The 22,840-nt window shown below is 42.1% G+C and overlaps 1 long non-coding RNA gene across 1 annotated transcript; it reads right to left on the bottom strand.

Annotated features, from left to right (window-relative positions):
- Window positions 1–303: 303 nt before the first annotated feature.
- LOC137556701 (uncharacterized) lies at window positions 304–20,910 on the bottom strand. The gene is made up of 3 exons (XR_011029346.1): window positions 20,837–20,910; window positions 19,898–19,994; window positions 304–928 (listed from the first exon to the last, which is right to left on the bottom strand). It is a non-coding gene; the product is annotated as an uncharacterized lncRNA (long non-coding RNA).
- Window positions 20,911–22,840: the final 1,930 nt, after the last annotated feature.

The raw sequence follows: 22,840 nt of genomic DNA, 5'->3' as shown, positions 1-22,840 counted from the left end.
TATACACTATACAACTTCTTCGTCCTGCTGCTCTGTTCTAGTTCATCCAGATTGCAGGTTCATGGCCACTTGTTTAATTTGAAATTGAGTCAAGTACTGACAAAGTTTGGGACCCTTTTTACGCAGACCAACATCTCATGCTTAATGTTTTCTTAATTTTATTAAAATTCCAAATGCCAGACTGCATTAAAATTTACTCTGTGTGGTCCATTTCTCTTTTTCTTCAAAGGTATCATGTCTCTGAAGATTTACCAGTGTTTCCTTTGCTCATATATTTAAAAAAAAATAACATAGAAATGCCAATGATTTACATTATTTTATTTCAGAATAACATTTATCATCTCCTTGGGAAAAAAAAACACACATTCCATCGCTTTCCTTTCTACCACTTCTCGGTTCCTTTCAAAAACAACCTTAATTGAATACCAGGGAAATTAGGTGTAAATTATACCGGGTGTAATATATTTTAAGAGGTAGACATGGCCTTGCCCATGTCTAGGACAAATTCCTGTGCCTTCCACTGTGAAAATATATTGCAGTCAAATAAAATGTAGGCACACATATCTTTCAAAGGAGCCTCCAAGCAGTTGTGGTGAAAATGTTTATGAAGCAGTAGAAAATTAAACTATAAGATAGAATCACAAGCTTGACAATGATTTAGTTGGCTTCTTTTCTGCATTGTTTCTTTCCAGTTTACCACATTTCCAAATCTAGCACAAGAAAGCCCGACAACAGACCCTCACTCACTGGATACCATAGACATATTCCTCAACACTGAAGAAGATTGCTCTGGAGAAAGTATTTTGCTTTGAAAGGCCAAGTCGAATGGAAGCAAGAATGTTCTTTTTCACTAGCTTCCAGGCCATCTTAAATATGAAGACAGTACCTCCATCAACCAGGCATGTGACAATCAAAGAAGCTGCATGTCCTAGAAGAGAAAATAACCATCTTTGGTTCCTTCAGAGCATTTTCACTTAAAGGGACTCCGAGCAGTGCAGAAACTATGTAAAGATGCACATCATTTGAAATCTCTCTTTCTCCTCTTTCCAATGATATATAAACCACCACCCTACGTCTTTTAGTTTTCGCTATTTTCGCGATTGAAATTGCCGCGACCGCGATTTCGATCGCGAAAATAGAGAAAACTAAAAGGTGTAGGGCAACGATTTAGGTGTCGTCAAAAAGAGGAGAAAGAGAGCTTTAAAATGATATCCATCAAGCCATAGTTATATTGTATTACACAGGACGACACTTTCCCCAGTGTCAGCAGCTCCATTCTGCTGAATGCAGCTGCTGACTTTGACAAAAAGTCGCCCTGTGTAATACAATATAACTATGGCTTGATGGATATCATTTTAAAGCTCTCTTTCTCCTCTTTCTGACGACACCTACATCGTTGCCCTACGCCTTTTAGTTTTCTCTATTTTCCGCGGCAATTTCAATCGCGAAAATAGCGAAAACTAAAAGGCGTAGGGTGGCGGTTTATATGTCATTGGAAAGAGGAGAAAGAGAGCTTTAAAATGATATGCATCTTTCCATAGTTTCTGCACTGCTCGGAGTCCCTTTAACTCGCTTTCTAATGCCCCCTTGGAGAAGACAGAGGGAATAGAATCTATGCAGGATAGCTGCTAAGAGTTAGAGGGGCTATGGCCAGAGGGGGGAGAGGGGTTAGAGAGATGGTAGCAGATGTGAGCAGATTGGGTTTAGAGTGACTGGAAGGAGAGGGAAGCAGTGGTTTATTAAAGCAGATAGGGAGTGGGAAAGTTACAAGGTTGAATTTAAGCACATACAGTATATTATATCCCACTAACACCAATTGCATGTGGTGATGATGACCCCTATTCAGTTGTATTGATCAAAAATACACCAGTACACACAAATATGGGCAGTGTGATATCAAATTTCAGTATGAAACACCATGTTAGTAGTAATTTCACACATTGCTGTGTATGCAGTGTCTGATGTTTTTCATGAGTGTGGACCTGATTTGCGAAGCAGCAGGAATGAGAACTGCAATCCTTCTGTTTAGCCAACTACAACAGTGGCAATATCCTGGGTGGGATGACTATGACTTCTTACACATTTGCCAGTAGCATAAAAATAGAATCAACTAATGGCACCAAGGTTTGCAAATGTTAATTCATTCTTAAAGCCACTAGAAGGTTCCAGGGCCCAAGTGTTATTATTCTGTATTCTGCTTTTTGATTAAAAAGACATAGTGACCTGAGTCCATCCTCTTGGGGTTTGAATGGGATAATTAATTTAATCTAATGCTCTATAATGTATAGCCACAAATGGCCAAAAATGGCCCAAATAAGTATGAAAACATTTACTTTATTTAAATAATCAAAGCAAAAACAAAACAAATGCCACACAAGACACAAAACTCCAGATTATTATTATTAACAACAAAATATGGTTAAGGACAATGATAAATAGGGGTGGCAGACAGCACTAGATCATACAAGGAAACAAGGTAGGATACAAGATACAAGATCATACAATGGACTAGTGGTCTTAGAGAGCGAATAATTCAGGTCCAAATCAGTCCGTGGCATGGGTACACAAGGTCAACATTAGACCCATGACGGTCATCTAACCTCGAAGGGGAAAGCGGCAGTGTAATAGCACAACACAGAAGCCGAAATCCCTCCTACACCAGGAAGTCCAAGGTAAGAAGACCTCACTCCAACAGTGTGCAGCAGGCATCCACAACACCCAACCATGCTGTAATACAACATCATCAATATCACGATGGAGATGCTTACACACTACAAAGGTTATAGACATAAAATGCTACTTCAAACTTAAGCGAAATGGATAAGGGAATTGGATACAATCAACAAGGAATATGACCTGAGCTTTAATTTGTAAATACTGTCATTTGTATATAGTGTTTATAACGTTTTCCTGTATAGTCATTAGTGTCTATTTTCATTTGTCTCCTTTCTATAGGCACATCTTTCTGCGGGGGCCGGAAATTTCCACTCTTTGGTGTGGTGAGTATAGTGCATATGCTTGTATTTACTTCCATGAAGCACCCACCACTTCCTGTATTGTAGTGCGTAAGCGTCTCCATGGTGACATGGATGACGTTATATTACAGGGTGGATGGGTGTTGCAGATGCTTGCTGCACTATTGAAGAGAGGTCTTATTACATAGGACTTACTGGTGTAGGCGGGACTTCCGCTTCTGTGTTATGCTATTGTACTGCGTCTCTCCTTTTCGAAGGTGGATGATCGGCAGCTTCTGATTTGTACACAGGTCAATTCTGATTGGATAATATTTTAGTATATATAGCAGTGTTTTGTGACTGATTCTTAACCACTTCGCATCCAGACCTTGTTTTCAACTTATTGACCAGAGCAGTTTTGACAGTTTAGCTATGTCCCTATTTAATCAGAAATAACTTTATCCCTACTTATGACACAGAAATGAAATATATATTGTTTTTTTCAAGACAAACTAAGCTTTCATTGCCATTTTGTCTCTCAAACAATTTTGTTTTCTATGAATTTTAATGGGAAAACAAAGAAAAAAATAAAACAAACATGTATTTCTCAGTTTTACCAATTCCAGTTTACCAATTCCGGTTTAAAAGTAAAAAGTGCTACTGTAGATAGAAAAACACAAATTTTGTTTGGCTATTCTTACCGCTTATCACAAAACCTAGATTATGTTCCTGTCACAATTTATGGTGAAGATATTTGATTCTGAAATAATGCTACAGAGTGTGTTTTTTACTATGAATGAGAAAATAAAAGTATTTTTAATAGTAAAAATAAATCTCATTAGCTCAGGAAACTTATATTCCCATTCACCAATTAGTGCTGAATCAGATAGTGACAGAAAGGTGCACAGGAGCAAGCCCAATCCTGCACAGCACTGCTTCTGGACAGGTCAGTAGATCTACTGACCTGTGGCTTAGATGAAGTCCCAGAGGACATATATATTCTGACCTGTGGACGAAGTGGTTAATATTGGGCGTACTTACTTATTACTGGAGCCCGAAACAGCAGACTGTCCCTGCCATACAGCACCACGTTTTAACTTTTGTAACAATAAAACTTTGATGACTGACGGAGATGGAGGGTACTTCAATCAACTTATTTGATCTATGCAGTGTCATGCAGGACAAATTTAAATGCCATATACTAGAGCATCCCTATGAAATAGCCATCGGGAGATTTGGGTGCAGGATAAAGCCAATATATGGCTTACTATGCTCCTGCACAAGCCCCGATGGCACTAATAACTATTCCCCCGGTCCCCCACTATTTGCCGTGGATGGTGGGGAATGATGTAATTCGGCTTCCAGCTATTGCTGGCGGCTGAATTACTGTGTTTTAAAAGCAATTTGAGCTCCGGCAGGGAACACACTTGACAGTTTTCGTATGCGTTTTCTGCACAGAAAAACTGAGAACTCATGTTAATCAATGGGCTAGTTCACACTTAATGTGTTTTTCGTGCACAGAAAAAACGGACATACTGCATCCTGATTCTGCACATTTTGTCAGTTTTCTGTATCAATTACATTAGCTGCTGTGAAAAAATTCACGCGTTTTACTGCATAGAAACACACTTGGTGTGCAGAAAACGTATGCAGAAAAACGCGCGCGGAAAACTGAAAGACAAGTGTGTTCCTTGCCTCCGTCTTTTGACGGTGCCCAAATTTATCACTAAGCACTACTATAGGTCGTAATTCCTATTACGGTCTATGGTGGTGCCGTCTGCGGCCAAATCTCCTGCGCTGTTAAAGCTTGTATGCCAGACCCTCAATATACACAAAAAGGTGAAGTGAGGAGCACCTTGGCATAGGTGGGTGTGCCACGACCCCGTCCCAGTGTCTCTTGGGACCACAATGTCCAATCAATGGTGGTGTTTGTTACACTATTGAGCAGTTTGATAAAAGGCTTTTTAGCCCGAAACAGCTTCTGTGACTGCTGTTATCAATAAAAGAGCTTTATTTATCTTCGGTGGTGCCGACCCATTTGTATTGATTAGACCCTCAATATACGACAGAGCAGATACTCAAGACTCATTTATTGTAGCATACGCTGATCTTGAGTTTTGTGTTTGATGTGGCGTTCCTTCTGGATTTATTTAACAAAGTTGTATGTTTTTAGTACACTGATATATTTAGGGGTGTAAGGCCTGACAGGTCATGTCCCCAATCAGTCTCTATGCCCCAATCTATTGCCACAGCTCTGAGCCCGGCCCACAGTCTTCAACGGTTACCCCAGGTCTTAAAGTGCAAGTCATACAGACTGAAGTAGAGAGGACAATCACCCACCAGAACACCACAGAGGCAAGTATACACAGGTTAATAGTTCTTAAGTATCACACAGGACTATTACCTTGATTCAGGAGGATGAGGCCCTCAGCGTTGATTGCCAGTTACGACAGATGTTTCAAGAACAGGCAGTGAATGATCCAGGCAGTGAAAGAGTTCATGCAAGGTCCACATGCAAGATTATTCAAGCAACAAGCAAGGGTCAGTCCAGGTATAACTAGAGTGTCCAGTACACAAGCAATGGTCGATCCAGGTAGCATGCAAGAGTATCCAGTTAACAAGCAGAGGTTGGTCCAGGTGGCAGGCAAGAGTGTCCAGTTAACAAGCAGAGGTCAGACCAGGCAGCAAGCAAGAGTATCCAGGAGTCAAAGCAAGGGTTAATAACAGCAGACAAGAATGGTCAAACACAAGTCAAGGTCGAGATCCAGTAATTCAAACAATGTGAGTGCACACCCAGCAACTAGCCACAGCTATTCTTATCATGGGCGATGACTGGGAGCACTCTGCAGGCTTAAATACAACTTTGATCCAATTAGTGGCCGGCCACAATCCGCACATCCAATCACACAGCAGTACATCTACCTAGGTGTCAGCTGTATGGTCAGCTGACACCGCGCTGTTTACATCTGCGGAGGACATACTGGTAACGCGCCCTCCACTTATCAGGATGTGCAGCCTGCGTTCCAGCAGCAGTGTCATCAACAGGGAACAAGTGCCGGGACCCAGAAGCGATGGATTCTGCCTGGGTCTTGGCGGAAACATTATCAATAACAGGCAGGTACCTTATAAGCAGTCATTTTATGTTCATAATAAAGCTTTAAATGTTACAGTAAATCTAGCCTTGTGTTTCTCAAACTTGTTTCTGAATTTACAGACTTGGTGAAGTGCTGGACAGTGTCAACTGTGGTGTGAAATAAGCTTCCTTGAATTCACAAGGTTGTTTAAAAGACAACTATCCCTGTTTTCAAACTCAGCATCACATTGAGGCAGAAATGTGTACACCCTAAAGATCCAACACCAAAACTTAAGCAAAGCCCAGTAATGTGCTCAATCCTGAATATTGAGGGGTACAGAGAGTAGCAGTTTGTGATAAAAAACAAAACAAAACAGAATAAGTGCATGGCCTGACATAAATGGTTTGATCAAGACCCTGTAGTCTTCTACATCTCAAGGTGAAAGACACTTTTTAAAAAAATAATTTGGTCCTGGGAGAGGGGGTGGACAGGATTACTGTATGTCAATCTGAAACCATAAATCTAACATTATTATTATTACTTTATATATATATATATATATATATATATATATATATATATATATATATATATATATATATATATTTCGCCAACATCTTCCGCAATGCTGTACAGAGTATATTGTCACTGAACTATCCCTCAGAGGGTCTCACAATTAAATTCCTACCATAGTCATATGCCTCTGTATGTATTGTGTAGTGTATGTATTGTAGTCTAGGGCCAATTTAGGGGAAGCCAATTAACTCATCCGTATGTTTTTGGGATATGGGAGGAAACTGGAGTGCCCGGGGAAAAACCCAAGCAGACACTGGGAGAACATACAAACTCTGTGGAGTTAATGACCTGGCTGGGATTTAAAGGGACTCCGAGCAGTGCAGAAACTATGGAAAGATGCACAATATTTTAAAGCTCTCTTTCTCCTCTTTCCAATGATATATAAACCACCACCCTACGTCTTTTAGTTTTCGCTATTTTCGCGATTGAAATTTGCGTGGCCGCGATTTCGATCGCGAAAATAGAGAAAACTAAAAGGCATAGGGCAACGATTTAGGTGTCGTCAGAAAGAGGAGAAAGAGAGCTTTAAAATGATATCCATCAAGCCATAGTTATATTGTATTACACAGGACGACACTTTCCCCAGTGTCAGCAGCTCCATTCTGCTGAATGCAGCTGCTGACTTTGACAAAAAGTCGCCCTGTGTAATACAATATAACTATGGCTTGATGGATATCATTTTAAAGCTCTCTTTCTCCTCTTTCTGACGACACCTAAATCGTTGCCCTATGCCTTTTAGTTTTCTCTATTTTCGCGATCGAAATCGCGGCCGCGGCAATTTCAATCGCGAAAATAGCGAAAACTAAAAGGCGTAGGGTGGCGGTTTATATATCATTGGAAAGAGGAAAAAGAGAGCTTTAAAATGATGTGCATCTTTCCATAGTTTCTGCACTGCTCGGAGTCCCTTTAAACCACGGACCTACCGCTGCAAGGCAAGAGTGCTAACCACTACGCCACCATGCTGCCTAAGATAAGCAAAGGGGATCCACCACTTGTCCTCAGCATACAATACTATTTTGTCATGGTTTTTACTCAAATGTTGAAGACACTACTCACCTTCAGACAGGCACTTAAACAATGAATATGTGTATAATAGTGTTCATTAAACGGAAGTATGGAGATTACCTCAACTTTTAAAGTTCCCAGAAATCCCCTTAACTCGTTAAAACTAAAGTCACACCAGAAGAGTAAGGAAATGTTTTCTGGAAGAGGAAACGTTTTTAAGGTGAACCTACCATATTTCTTTAAGCAGGTTATAACCTTATATGCTTAGATTATAAAGTAACGTAGTAGGCTATTTCCCAAAAAGACAAATACCTGTGAACTTTTACAGTCACACTCTTTCTGTGGAGGGAATTCAGCATTGTGATTTTAAAGGGCTTGTCCCAGAAAGAGATATTCCAATAACAGGCTACAAATTCAATCCTAGAAAGAAGCCCAGAAGATTATATGGCCAGGAAAAACATTCCTAAGTATGACTTTGACTTTGTTGGCAAACAGATTATTGTAATTTAAAACATTAACACATGTTTCATCCTGGGGTAAAGGGGATTCAGTTCCAATCATTTGCCTTTTCTTTTCCTTCTGTTCACATTTTCTTGTGTTTCCTAATCACCACTTTTTTATATTTTCACTCCTTTGCGTTTTATTAAACAGTTCTGAGACTTCTTAACTTTATGTTGTACTTCTCTTGAAATCGGCCACAAGCTGTAATGGAGAAATGCTTTGTTCATTTTGTTCTCATGCACACACACAAAACATTGCTAGACTTTGGTTGACAGACTTCCAGAAGCAGGATCTGGCTGTTTGGCCTGGCACATTCTCACATTCAACTCCTGAGCTGTTGGCCCAAAGCTAACCCAAGCTATTTAGGGTGTGCTCCATATACCCTCCGTCTGGATAAATTGTGGCTATATTCTGGCGAGTTTTACGTCTCTCAACCTGCCAGAACTTATGGGCACCTCTCAGATGACAGAACAATACACAACTTTTGAAGCTGCCGGCCTGCCTTCAACAGCCAATAAAATCGCTAAACGATAAATATTTTGGTAACATGGCTGTATTTAGATACCCAGGATCAAGAACAAAGTGCCTGCAAGTTTGTTTTCTCAACAAGATTATATCCAGCCAAAAGTCTGCTTACAAGAATTGTAATATTACAGCTAATGGATCCTTCAGTGATTTTCAACATGAAGACATATTATTTAGTTGTGGTCTGAAGTAGAGCCACACTGTGTCTAGCTCCCAACCACAAAGGACTCTCTGGCCTGGTCAGGAGTGTATAAGTGACATTCTACCTGTCCCTACCTGTAATCCTGAGAGCTTCTACTAGAAATTAATTTCTAGTGTGGTTTTCCATGCTCAATCATTTCACAAGTCTTTAAAAGACCACAGACACACAAATTTTTTTTTTAAAAAAAAGACCACAGACACATATGTTAGACTGGAGTGCTATAATGTTTTCCTTCTCTGGATATTACTAAGAATTACTTCAAATATTTCTCTGCTATCTTCAAACAGTCCCATACAACATTGGTTTTGAAGAGTAAAGGTACCCATACATCAGACATTGGACTCACCTCTCTAATGAGGACCTTTTCCCCATGCAGCACACATGTTCAGGCCCCTTTTACACTTGTATTAAAAACCTGTGTTGAGTTACCAAGATTTACCGCAGGTTAATGCAACGGCAATGCAAGGCAATGGGGTCTAGCACACTGGAAGTGCCCGGGTCCACCGTCGAGCCGATGCAGGGGCAACAGTACGTTACCACCGGACTTCCACCATGGCAGAAGTAATGTAATTCAATGGGTGAAGCATACCTTTTAAAAAGATTGGCAGTGGCATTATATAATGGGGATTCCCGGGGTTCCCAGTGATGTACTTCCTGCACTGCTGAGTATGGGGCAGCCATGGGCATGCGGGGGGTCGGCGCTATGCATAGGGCCCTGTCGGTGGACTCTGCTGCATTGTCATATGTTTGTTATTTTGTGCATTGTGGTGCGATGTGGCAGGGGTTGGGCATTGCACTGCAAATTCACATCTGAAGTGTAAAATCGGCCTCAAACATTGGAGACAGCAGAGATAACAGGAGAGATAACAGAGACAGGACCTTTCTTTTTGGAGTCAGCAGCTTGCAGTCTGCTGGGGCCAGAGTATGGATCTATACATGGACCTCCCTGTAGCACTCATTCTTCTCATTGACGGAGGACACCTCCTTTTCTCACCTCCTGTTGTCACCTCAGCAGTGTTCAGCAGTAAGTTCAATGACTGTGACCAAGTGTAACATCGTCCATATCCTGTATGGTCCTCGTTCACTGTGACCACAGACCTAATCTCCTGACTCAGCTCAACTCCTCTATACAGCTGCCGCTGAAAGATTAAATACATGGGCTTGATTCACTATGCAGCTTAATGAGTGCAGAGATTGTTATAATGGCCTGCGCACGCTATGCATCCATAGCATGCACAGTGAAATTACGCTGTGCTTAGATATTGTAGGGCGCTTTGTTACTCTTAACAAGAGGTCCACTGAACCAGCCCGGAACCTGGTCCAGTAGCTTCAAAGTACAGGATTCCTGCACTTTGATGGCCCTGTAGGCTGCCTGTCACTATATTCAAGAGCTGTTTGAAGTAACTGGAATTCTTTCACATTGCAGAGGAGAATGATAACAACAGAACCTGTTAATGCTCGCACAAATCTTATAACTTTTTATAAAATCTCTGGGTGAGCAGATACCAGTTATTCAGTTGTGTACTATCAAGGGATGCAAGTGCTCACCATATGTGCACCATTTCTAGTACTCAACAACCAAGCGAAAAGAAAGATCAAGGTAGGTCCCCCACATTACTTCAGCACTACAGAGGATGGGCATGTCACTCACCACCTGTCACCCACCCTTGGAATCAAATCTGCCTGTATATAGGCATCTTTTATAAAGGGGCATGTTAAGCTTTTATGTTACTGAAATATCCATATGACTATTTGCAATTCCTTTGCTCCTTGGGGTACTTTATTACTATCAACACATTGATGATAATGGAGAACAGAACTGTCCATCACTGCATTTCAAACACAAACTGCCTTCAGTAAAAGAACATTGCCAGGTGCAAATCTTCCTCAGTTTAATGTCACATGTTTACTTCTCTCTTAAGATAGAAGGATAACGTAGAAAACTAGAGGAACATCATTTAAAAGAGCAGAAAATGTAGTGACTTTGCAACTGAACTGTACACATGTGAGAAGGAAAAAAAAAGAGTACAAACTCCTGAAGTAATTATAACTAGTATAGTATTGAAATGAGCTAGAATTTGTTTTCCTTTCTGCGTCCGTCTAGGACCTCCTGGCCAGTAGTCCTGGGAACAGTAAATGGCTACTACTGTAACTCTAACCCACTCCAAAAGAAGAGATGGTTGGATTTGTTGCTGTCTCCAACCCAGTGAAGAGATTTTACTATTTCTTGTCAAAAAGACAGAAATAAAACCCCAAAGAAAGTTCTAACATTGAGCCTATAGTTACATACAGTGGTTAGTTTGGATCCATTGAGTTCAACCAGAAAAAAACCACCATGCTGAACCCGCACATATCCCAGTTGATCCAAAGGAAGGCAAACATTCTTACAAGGCCTGGGCCAATTAGCCATAAAATGGAAAAAATAGAGTTTGCCATAACTACTTCCTGAGGTAAGATACTCCAGATTGTAACCACTCTCACTGTGAAGGACCCCTTTCTAAATGGATTCCAAAACCTTTTTCCCCCATATGCAGTTCATGTCCCCTTCTCCATTGTACAATCCTAGGGACAAAAAGCTCATCTGCCAGGCTTTTGTATTGCCCTCTGATGTATTTATTCAAGTTTATCAGGTCACCTCACTGTCGCCTACTGTCACTCACTGTTGATTGCTAAATCAGCTGTACCACCAATTAAATAATGTAAATAATTTTAAGTAAGTTTGCAACAACACAAGAATACATAGCACGATTAACACCAATTAAAATTACACCCAAATAAAGCAGTCTCCCCTAGGAGCTCGTGAGTATAGAGGGGCGCTGATGTCCAACCGTTACACTCACTCAATATATACCTGCAGCATGCACAGAATTCCAATACCGAATCGGTGGATCCAGTATGGAAAAAGACCTGGGTCTAGCAATCTGATAATCTATGCGCTAAGATAGTGCATAAGAGTTACCATCAAAGTGTCAATGCATAAAGAAATAAATATGCCCATAAACCAATTATGTGCAAATTAGTTATTCAATTAAAAGACCAGCATATATCAGCTATTAAAGAGAACTCGAGGTGGTTCTTGGGGGGGGGGGGGGGGGGGGGGAGGGGCAGATGGGACACAGAGGCATGTTCTCTGCCTCATGACATGCCTCTGTGTTACCCCACCGCCGCTCTCTGCCCCTCACTGCCGCGCTATGGACCCCCCCAGATTAACAACAATATCTGTCACTATCTGGGAGGTTAACACGGGGAGAGGAATTCCCTGTTCAAAACACCCACCAGGGGTGTTCCTGCAAGGGTTTCCAGAGTTGCCATTGGGCAGCTCTGGCAATGCCCCTGCCACTCCTCTGCATGCTGTGAGAGACACACAGTCTCTTTTTGCAGCATCGTGACCCAGAGGGAAGTGGCCGTTTTTGCGGCTACCTGATCCACTCAGCCCCCCAGATCAGGTAGCCTACTTTATTTTCTATTTTATGATCCCACCTTGGGCTCTTTTTAAAATAATTACAACAGTGCATGAATGACAACAGTGCAAGAGCCGCACGTACCCAGGTCAAAAATGAATGTTTTGCTGCAAGCACAAATACATGTGGAGACTCCTTTTTACCTGTTATTGTGGTGCCGTGAACAGCCATGCAGGCACGCAAGGTCACGCAAGGTCACACTTTGCCCGCAAAGGTTCAAAATTCTGGTAGTAGAGGAAATGCCCCCTCCCATAATGTATACGGGGAGGCGCTACATCATTTACTTGCTGCACTTCTCTCACGGTGCCTGACGGAGGCCATAAAGAGGCGCTCAGAAGAAGTTACAAGACCACATTTGCAAAAAGGAAATAAGGTTTTAATATGGACATTTTAGAAAGACATTATTGTCAGTGCAGAGAAAGCTGCTGCTGCTGCATGAGATAGACTTTCAGCAGGCTGGAATTTAGCTCTAACCTCACTGACTTCTTGTATAACCTAACTACTGTTTGAAAATTGCTGTTTAATGAGCTGCCTGCTCTTACCATATATTGTGACTCATTTGCTGCAGGTCGGCCTCTATTCCGTGGATTATTGTTTTGCCTGATAAAGTATTTAGTGGAATAAACTGTTGAAATCATGTCTTACGTTATAAGCAGGCTGCAGATGATCATCATGTAATCCTGAGGGCCAAGATAGCATGCATTATGTTCTCCTGTTAATGGCTGTCCTAAGCATTGAAATCATATGGAAAACAATTATTGTGACTTATTTCAATATACATCTGGGTTACAGCCTGGTTTAACAATTAAAGGCAGTTTTTACTGCCACTGACAATTACTTCTTAGATTTTTAAATTGTGCAGTCTCCTATATTTTTCAATCACACTTATATAAACATCTAGATCTTCTAGCAGAGTCTGAGCCAAACCCTGTAAAGTGAACTCCACTTCACCTGAGAAATACAACAAATCCCCTCAGTTCAGCTCTACACATTGCTAAGATAAATGCCACCCATTGTTCCAAACTACATACCTTGATTCTAAAGCCACCTGTCCATGTGAGAGCATCCATGTTGCTGCCTGCGACTCAATTAGTGCAAGTGTGAAAAATAACTTATAAGACCTCCTGCTTTGTGCAGCTGATGTCTGCAAGACTTCCTCATATTTAAGGAAATGACAGTGCTTTAGGTTTTAGTTGCGGTCAACGTGGACATATATTTAATACATTTTGTTCTTGTCCAAAATTGAGAAGAATTTGGTCTACAGTGTATGGTCTTTTGCATTCATTATCTGGAATTATTTTACATAGAGACACTTGGGCTACATTATTATATTTTAAATATTCAAACATCACTGTCAATTATTCATTTCTTAATGGTAGCTGTTCAGCAAACGATAGCTAATCCTTGGAAACTATCTTTTGTTCAATTGGATGACACATGTCACATGTCACTTAAAGGAGTCATCAGGCGAAAATGGATAAAATAAGTGGTACTGACTGGGGGCTTCCTCCAGCCCCAAGCTCCCAGCATGTCCCTCGCCGCAGCTCTGCAGTCAGCCGTTCGCAGTCCTCTCCGGACCACGTGGCGGTGATTGACAGCGCCGCTTGCGCAGGCGCAGTTCAGGCCGTCCTGGAGGTCGCTCTGACATCATCGCTGGGGACCGGGACAGAGCTGCGGCGAACGGCTGACTGCAGAGCTGCGGCGAGGGACATGCCGGAAGTTTGGGGCTGGAGGAAGCCCCCAGTCAGTACCACTTATTTTATCCATTTTCGCCTGATGACTCCTTTAAGTGACATGTGACATGATGAGATAGAGATATGCATGTACAGTGGCAAGCAAACAAATAAATATGCTGTGTTCATTTTCTGCCTGAAAGAGTTAATATTCAGCTATGCAACTGAATGTTTCTCTCCAGTTGGGACTCAGTCGGAATATAGCAGTCCCTCATTGATGAGGAATTGCAGACAAAAAATACCGGTACTTTTATGGCAGATAACTGCTGGGCTTTTGAGTGAAGTGGATAGATAAAAATGGACAATTGTTCATATATTTCACCTCTGTGAGATCGGGCTTGCCTATAGGGAAAGATCTTCATCCCTATTAACCAAACCGGGAAGACTCTGTTTAGATGTTTAGCCAGTATTGCCATCAGAATTTTGTACTCTAGGTTCAATAGGGCAATCGTCCTATAATGTTTAGTGTTTAACAAGTACCTATCTGGTTTGGGACACATTATAATGTGGTACTCAAGAAATTCGGTATGAGTTAAGGGGTTCTTTCTTAGTGAGTTAAGGCAGTTTGTAAGGTTAGGAACTAATATATGCATGAAACTTTTATAGTACATAGAAAAAAACTTGTCAGCACCCCGGGCTGTATGTAACTTCAGTTTCTTAATAGCATTTTGGACTCCTACCCCATTAAATTCTTCATTAATTCATTTTGTGGGGTTCAGGCTAGACCCCCTAACTTTTACCTTAAAAAAATTAGAAAAATTGATTGTCCCGAGTATAAGCTGGGGGTAGAAAATGCCACAACTACAACACCACTCACAGCCGTGACCGGCCACAACCATACACAGGAAAAGCAGATCAAAGTCATCAGCAGATAGCAATAAATATGTTTACAAAATTCATGTAAACTTTTTATTGCGAATGACATCAAGAATGCCCCCCTCCATGGTGGAGGTGAATCATGTACACATGTCATCGTGCATGACATATGTGCCCCCAGTGCCTGCTCGTCCCCTGCTGTGTCCCCTGCCATATATGGGTGGAATAATTGTGCTCCTACAATTTACCGGTATGCTAGCAGCTTCTCCGAGTCCTCCGCCTGTGTCCCCTGCCATATATGTGCTGTATAATGTTGCTATATATAAATATGCTATGCTATATAGCATGTCAGCGTCTGCGGCTCCCCATGCATCTTTTACCAGGACCACACTGCCTGAAGGAGTCTCAGCTGTATGACGTCCTGCAGCGGCACACGCAGTTAAAGGTGACACTAGAGGGTGTCATACAGCTGAGACTTCTTCAGGCAGCGTGGTCCTGTGAATGAATGCCGTGCACCGCTATGCCAGCCCGGACCACATCGCTCCAGCGGGGGGGTAAAAGACGTGCGGGAGACATGCGCAGCTGCTGGCATGCTGGTAAATGAGCCACTGACATGCTATATAGCATATAGAGCAGACACTCAGGGACACTTGGGGGGGGGGGGGGGGCAGATGAAGTGACTCGAGTATAAACTGAGACCCCCACTTTTGGACCACTTTTTTGGACTCAAAATCTCGGCTTATACTCGAATATATACGGTAGCGCAGTTCTGCCTTAGAGTCAGTTTTAGAGGTTAATACATTCTGAAAAGAGCATTTTCTGTCTATTAAATACATACAGATGAATGCTGTACAGGGAAAAAATAAGGCTCAAAAATAACTGTTGGCATTATTTATAAGGTATCCTAATAACGAACAGGTTATTTTGAACTGAGAGAAGCAGAAGTCAGTACTGCAGGCAAATCGGTTTATTCCGAGAATGAAATGCTACCAGCAGTATGAAAAGTATTTTCCAGTGCAAAGCCTCCGTAGAAGGGCATTGTTGCGTGAAACGGCTGTCAGGCACCTGTGCCCTGCACCCATCACCCACTGGCTGCCCACCCAGGACCGGTATGTGCACTTATGATTGTGTTATTTTGCAATGGAGAAATACTTTTCATACTGCTGTTAGCATTTTAATCCTGGAATAAACCGATTTGCCTGCAGTGCTGACTTCTGCTTCTTTCCTTCCATTCAACATACTGCATTTTATATGTCTGAGCACGCATGGCACGGTTAACTGACTGGCCCGGGATGATGTAGCTGCAACCCTCCTATTAATGCTGCAGTGCCAACACTTGGCTTTATGCCTTTCTCCTTCTACTTAACTAACCGGTTAATTGGCTTCTCTCTCAAAACTGACTCCAATGCAGTAAGGGGCAGGGCATGTCATTCTGAGTCCCTAAAGCAGGGATGTCCAATTCCAGTCCTCGAGGTCCATATCTATACAAGGGTTTAGGATGGACTGAGAAATAGAGAAATGTACATGATGAACCACTCCTGATTCAGTCCTATCAATTAATTCGAGCTGTGCCAAAAATGTGTGAGGACCTCGAGCCTCGAGGACTTGAGTTGGACATCCCTGCCCTAAAGGGTATCTTATTCCCTAGAAGGGCCAGTTAGTCATGTGAATTGTTCTGTGTATCTGTAAAGTGGAAAAAAAAATAAAAAATCACCATAATAAAAATTGAATCTTTACTTGACACCTCTAAAAACTGAGGCTATCATATAACATTCGTATTCTTACTTGTTAATATATATTTGTTATGTGTGTATAAAAATCTGCTTTCCCACTGCAAAATCACGGCTAGTGTTCCATTACTGCTGCCCCAAGGGACAGGCACAAATTGTTCTCTTCATCCACAAATTATCTTTTGGCATTGTAAACCATGAATGTCTTGCACTTAATTATCATAAAATATCTTCTCTTAAAGACTGATCCTATGTTTAAATTTGACTACAGGAAAAAAACATAAACTGAAGCAGATGCATCAAATTAGTCATCATTATGAGGAAAAGAAATGGCAGTATGCTGTCCCACTGCAATAACTACGTGCAAAAATTATTAATTACATTGTGTTTGTCAAAGTCCATTGAGCAAACAGATCGTCACGTCTCATATGAATCCTGTTTGGCACAGGACAGGCAATAGAATATTATAAGAGGATGCATTTTATGGTTAATGTTAGGGTTTGGCTAATGTTAGGGTAAGTGTAAGAGTTAAAGGGTACTTGTATCACAAAGGCACAGCGGCAGCGCACACTTACATAGAAAACCACACTAGCAAGCATTTTATCTAAGATCTATAAAATAGTTGACAATTCCTTCCACAAGGACATCCCTAAATGTTGTGTAAGTTGGGAAAAAAATAAAAAACTGAGTTAGAGAAGGGGCTTTGATTGAAAATCTTTGAGAACATTTGGAGTATTCTGGACTCTCATTTACAACTATCTCATTATAAACTAGTTCCTAGATGGTATTTATCACCAGTGCGGATGGCGAGATATGGCCTTGTGATTAACGACATTTGTTGGAAATGTAATCAGAGTCTGGGATCCTTTGTGCATATGCTCTGGGAGTGTCTTGTAGTAGAGGGCTTTTGGACAGATATATAAGGATTTTTTGCACAACATTTGAATCTAAGGGTTGGTCTAGATCCCCTAACACAAATTTCGGTACTCGAGCCACAGAAAAAACTGTTAGGTGCCGACATCAATAGTCATTGGTGGACTTCGGAATAAGGGTGTCTAGAAGGCTTATTATTGTAACATGGAAAGATGTTGAACCCTGTTCTATTTATGAGTGGAGAATGGAATTATCAACCTTCCTAAGTGATAGGGTGTGTGAAGAAATAGTTGAGGAGGGTGGGACGAAGGGTATCATCAAGTGGGACATCTTAAAACAGTTATGGGAGGATATTTCCAATTAGAGGCATTAATAATTGATGATGTGAACTTGTTAGGGGCTGCGAGGCATGTGTGAAAGGGTGTGAGAGTGCTGGGGAGGGGGTGGAGGGTAGGAGAGGGGAGTTTCAAGGGTTGGGTGGGTTTTTGGGGTAGTAGGTTGGAATGAGTGTGGTTGTGTTCGGTATGTGTGATTGTCCTATGGGACTGTATTTTTATGCAGAGATAGCAAACTATGATTCATATATTTTTCCAACATTAAGAGGGTTCTGATGAAGCTTATTCTTTGGTTGGGATAAAGCGCTTGGTCGTTGCTGAGTGCTGATTGTTTGGGGAAAAAAAAGAAAAAAGAAAACCACACTTTTATTTGAACATGTTAAAATCTGTAAAAACTGCATATGCCAGTGACAAAATCCACAAGGGAAAGATAGGCGTCAACAAGTAGTACAGCGGTTGACTGCCATTTCGCACCCACCTATGAGATGCTTTGTCAGTGTAAGAGTTATATGGTACCTTAAGTGTATTATAAAATTAAAAAAGATGATATATTACTTACCTCAGTTCTGATTGCATCATCAGCAGAAGCCGGTACTAGGGCAGCCGTGACGGAGAGGAGAGGTCTCTGATCGCCGCTGGAGCAGATGGATGAGGTGAGCCCACTGAGCCGTGCTACCGCTGCTTTACATTATTCAGGGGGAGCGGAGGAGGACATGGGGGAGCATAGTATAGTACAGGGCATCCCCGAAATCATGGCGGGTTGGCGGCTCATATTGACGGGCGTTCTTTTGTCAAGGACTCCCTGTATTTGGCATATAAGATGCAGGGACTTTTGCTCCCCATTTTTGGGGAAAAAAGTGTGTTTATACGCAGAAAAATACGATACTAGATCTAATAGTGTAAAGCTGGCCATACACTGGTTATCTGTGACACAATGTGCCACATCAATCGTCATGTAGATCGATGCATGGCAAAAATCGATTGAAATTACGATCGGACCAGATGGTAAATTTCAGTCGATTAGACAAGTTGGGGGAGCGACAGTAGACCGAAGGCCCATAGCGTTGCACTGAATCGAACACTGCATCATCCTAGCTCAATAGATTTTCAATAGATTTCTTAATTTGAAAATCTGTGTGACGTGTATGGGAGGATGTGTATGGGGGAGATTCAGATCAGAGAGGTACTGATCTCTTTGCCACATTGTATTGCAATCTAACTGTGTATGGCCACCTTAAGGCCAGTTTCATACTGCGGATCGGCATTTGTAATGCAGGGCGGTCCAGGGACTGCATTGCACCGCCAAAAACAAGCCTTTGGGGTTTACCGCATTAATACCCCATCGGGCAGCAGGAAGTGAGGCACTCTAATGCTCACTTCCTGTGGCTCACCACACAACTGCGCAGAAATGTATTACTAAAATACGCTTCAGCTCATGTGCGACACGAAAACTTGTGCCGAACGTTTATAAACATACGCATCACCATAGAGGTACTTGAATTCCGGTCTGCCGCAGAAGGCGTCCACGTAGGTAGAAGCTCGCGCCAGGGATGCGGTGAAAATGTCACTTCCACCGTACTGCGTCAATGTGAACGCCCCCATAGACTTTCAATGGCGTAGCGCTGGCCTGCGGTAAAATAGGCCAATGCAACGCACCAGTGTGGAAGGGTCCTGAGTCTAATTTTAGGTCATGTTTTGTGATGTGTCAGGGTCACGTTAGTGTAGAAAACCCATGTAAACTGTGGGTGCAGTTAGGATGCAGCCAGTCTTAACAAGAGAGTGATGAATACCTCTTTGACTATGTATAAATCTTTGTAGTTTTAGTTTAAATATTCCCACACAACCCCAATACATGTTAATCTCTGTATGAAAGACAGATGCTTCATGTGAGGTGCTGCAATAAGCTAGAAGCGTGAAGCTGACTTAATAACTTGACTGTTTATTGTTCTAAGCATGAGAACAGCATAGCTTTATCACTGGTGCACAGATGTCTGTAAATATTACAATGCATACTTCCCCAGATGAAATGCCCATCTGGATCTAAGCAGAAGCAAGCTATGTATATCTACTGCTTTATAATGTAAATTATAATAAAAAGAAGAACGTTTTTACCCCATAGCAGCTGCAGTTGCACTCATCTCCATTTGTAAATTTTATCATTTGTTTATATTAGAAGAGAGACTTCAGTTAGTTGCCAGGAGAGTCAAGTCTGACGTTAAAAAAAAAAAAGCAAATATGAGTAAAGTTGTTCAGCGCTTGCATCATATTTGATCATTAGAAATTGCTTTTCTGAATATGGCTGGGTTCACACTGGGTGCATTAAAGGACCATTGCCCAGAGGACTAAGAGTGCATCCAATTTTGATTGGCCAATGATTAGCCAATTTCACCACTTCCATGTAGTATGAGAGCCAACATACACTAACTGTTCATACACTGCATTAAAAATTCTTATGAAAATTCTATTTAAAGAAAACCTGTAACAAAGAAAACCTCCACTAGGGGGTACTCACCTCGGGTGGGGGAAGCCTCCGGATCCTATTGAGGCTGCCCCCATCCTCCTCGGTCCCACGGCGGCGGCGAAAATCCTCCCAGAACGGCGGCGATGTAAATATTTACCTCCCCGGCTCCAGCGCAGGCACAGTATCGGCTCTCCGCCTCGGAGATAGTCGGAAATAGTTGATCGCTGTTGGGCCGCTCTACTGCACAGGTGCAAGTCTCCTGCGCCTGCGCAGTAGAGCGGACCCAACGGAGATCGACTATTTTCGCCTATCTCCATGCAGAGAGCCGCAACAGCGCCCCCACTGGAGCCAGGAGAGGTAAATAAATCAGTGCTTATCAGCGCTTGTCAGGCTTGTCGAGGGAGGATTCCGGGACTCTTCGGGGGAGCCAGCGCTGGACTGCCTGCAGCTACAGGAGTGGGGGAAGCCTCATTGGGAACCTGAGGCTTCCCATTCCCGAGGTCAGTATCCCCCAGGGGAACTTTTTTTTGTTACAGGTTCTCTTTAAAGAAAGCCTGAGCCAGACATAAAATTAAAAAAAAGCATACTACCTGATCCAGGAGGGTGGCCGGATCAGGTAGTGTCCATGGCCGCCTTTCCCCGCTGCTCCTATCTCCTGCAATCTGTTAGTTTCACTTCTGTGACCTTTGGAGTCACAACACTGCAAAAGCAGCTCTACTCTCTCCTTCGTGAGCACAGAGCAAAGATTAGAATGCGGCGGGTGGGGGAGACACTGGGAGCAGGCAGAGGAGAGCCAGTGAGAGTCGCTTAAGGTACGTACACACGTCTGATTTTTCTGAACAACTTGTCATTCAAACCGGTCATTTGAATGACAGTTTGCCTTGTGTACGAACAATCGTTAGACTGATAGCAGCAGTTTTGACTAATCCGCTTGGAGGATCCGTGGACTTAACCGGTCTGTACATGTGTACAAACGACTGGTTGTATGAAAATCTATTCGTTTCACACTAATAGACTTTCAAACAACAAGTCATTTGATCAGTCATTTCATCTAGTCCATTGTTCTATGAAGTCCATTGACCATTCAAAAGACGTGTAAATTGGCTGTAATTAGCATTTCAAATGTTTTGTTGTCTGTGTGCACAAGGAGCCTGAACGCCTTTTTGTTTGAATGACAAGTCGTTCAAATGTCCCGTTTGAACGACAATCGGGCATAAAATCAGACTTGTATATGCACCTTTAGAGACGGGAGAGGGGTCTGTTATGCAGGAATTCCTCTCCTGCAATGGACGTCCGTTCTCTATTAATCCGCCGACATGCTCCTTGTTGCCAAATACAGGGTGGTAGGTGCCGCAGAGGGGGGACTGTCAGTGGCTCGGAGGGCACACAGAGGAATGTCCTTTAGATGGGAACATGCCCCTTTGTCCCTTTTTTATATTGAAAACTGCCTCGGGTACACTTTAAGTGTCATATAGATAAAATATTTTGTTTTTCAATTAAACTTATGGATGCTATTGTGCCTCAGGGCTCTTTTGATCACTAAAATCAATCTCGGACACCTGTGATAATTTGTTTGCCAGGTGAAACCAATTAACGGAATAGCTACTTAGGAAGGGTGTTCTGCATTATCAAGCAGACCACCATTTTCAAGCAATGTGGAAAAGAAAAAGGATCTATCTGCTGCTGAATAGAGTAAAATAGTTGAATGCCTTGGACATGGTATGAAAACCTTACATATTTCACAAAAACTTAAGCTTGATTAGGCCTGTTTCTTGGGGCAGGCAAGGCAGGCTATTGCCCAGGGCGCAGTGCAGCAGGGAGGAGCAGGTGGTGCACCACAGTCCAGAAGAAGGAGAGGTAAAATTATGCAGAAGTGCAGCAGAGCGAGAACAAAACTCACCATCCAAGCAGGGACCTTGGAGACACTGGCGATCATCTGACTCCTCTTGGGCGACCTTGGTTTCCACAGCTGCCCGATATATGTAGTCAACAAATCCTTTTGAGCTTATCATGGCTTGGTTTTTAGTAACTATTTCAATAGCTTCAGTTGATTTATGAAGAGTTGTACTATTGCCACAAACTCTGCCCTTAAATGACGATTAGCTATTGATATCGCTATTGGGATCGTCATTGTGCTTTTTACAGGGGCAGTGTAGCAATTTTTCTTGTAATTCTATACCAGCTTTCTGGAGGCATGATGGTCCTGCTTTGTTTTTAGTTGTTTTTTTTATCTTGTCCCTTAATAAAGAACTTGTTACTAAAGTTAATTTGGTCAGACCTGTGTAATATTACAGAGATATTCTGTCTTTATAATACCGTATAGTAAAAGTTCTTGTTTCTTTTGTTTAAAGAGACCCTGTAACAAAAATGTCAGCCTTATTTCTTCTATCCTATAAGTTCCTATACCTGTTCTAATGTGGTCTGTCTTACTGCAGCCTTTCCTAGTTGCACAGTGGCTGTATTATCTCTGTTATATAATCTAATCTTCCTTTGTCAGCTTTGTCAGGCTCAGGCACTCAGGCAGGAATGTGCTGCTCTGCTTGTGATAGGTAAAAGCTATACACACCCTCTCCACGCCCCCTGCAGGCTCTGTA

Source organism: Hyperolius riggenbachi, chromosome 1 (assembly GCF_040937935.1).
Source record: "Hyperolius riggenbachi isolate aHypRig1 chromosome 1, aHypRig1.pri, whole genome shotgun sequence".
Lineage (NCBI taxonomy): Eukaryota > Metazoa > Chordata > Amphibia > Anura > Hyperoliidae > Hyperolius > Hyperolius riggenbachi.
Note: the sequence above shows the minus strand (reverse complement) of the source record. Positions and strands in the feature narration are given on the sequence as shown.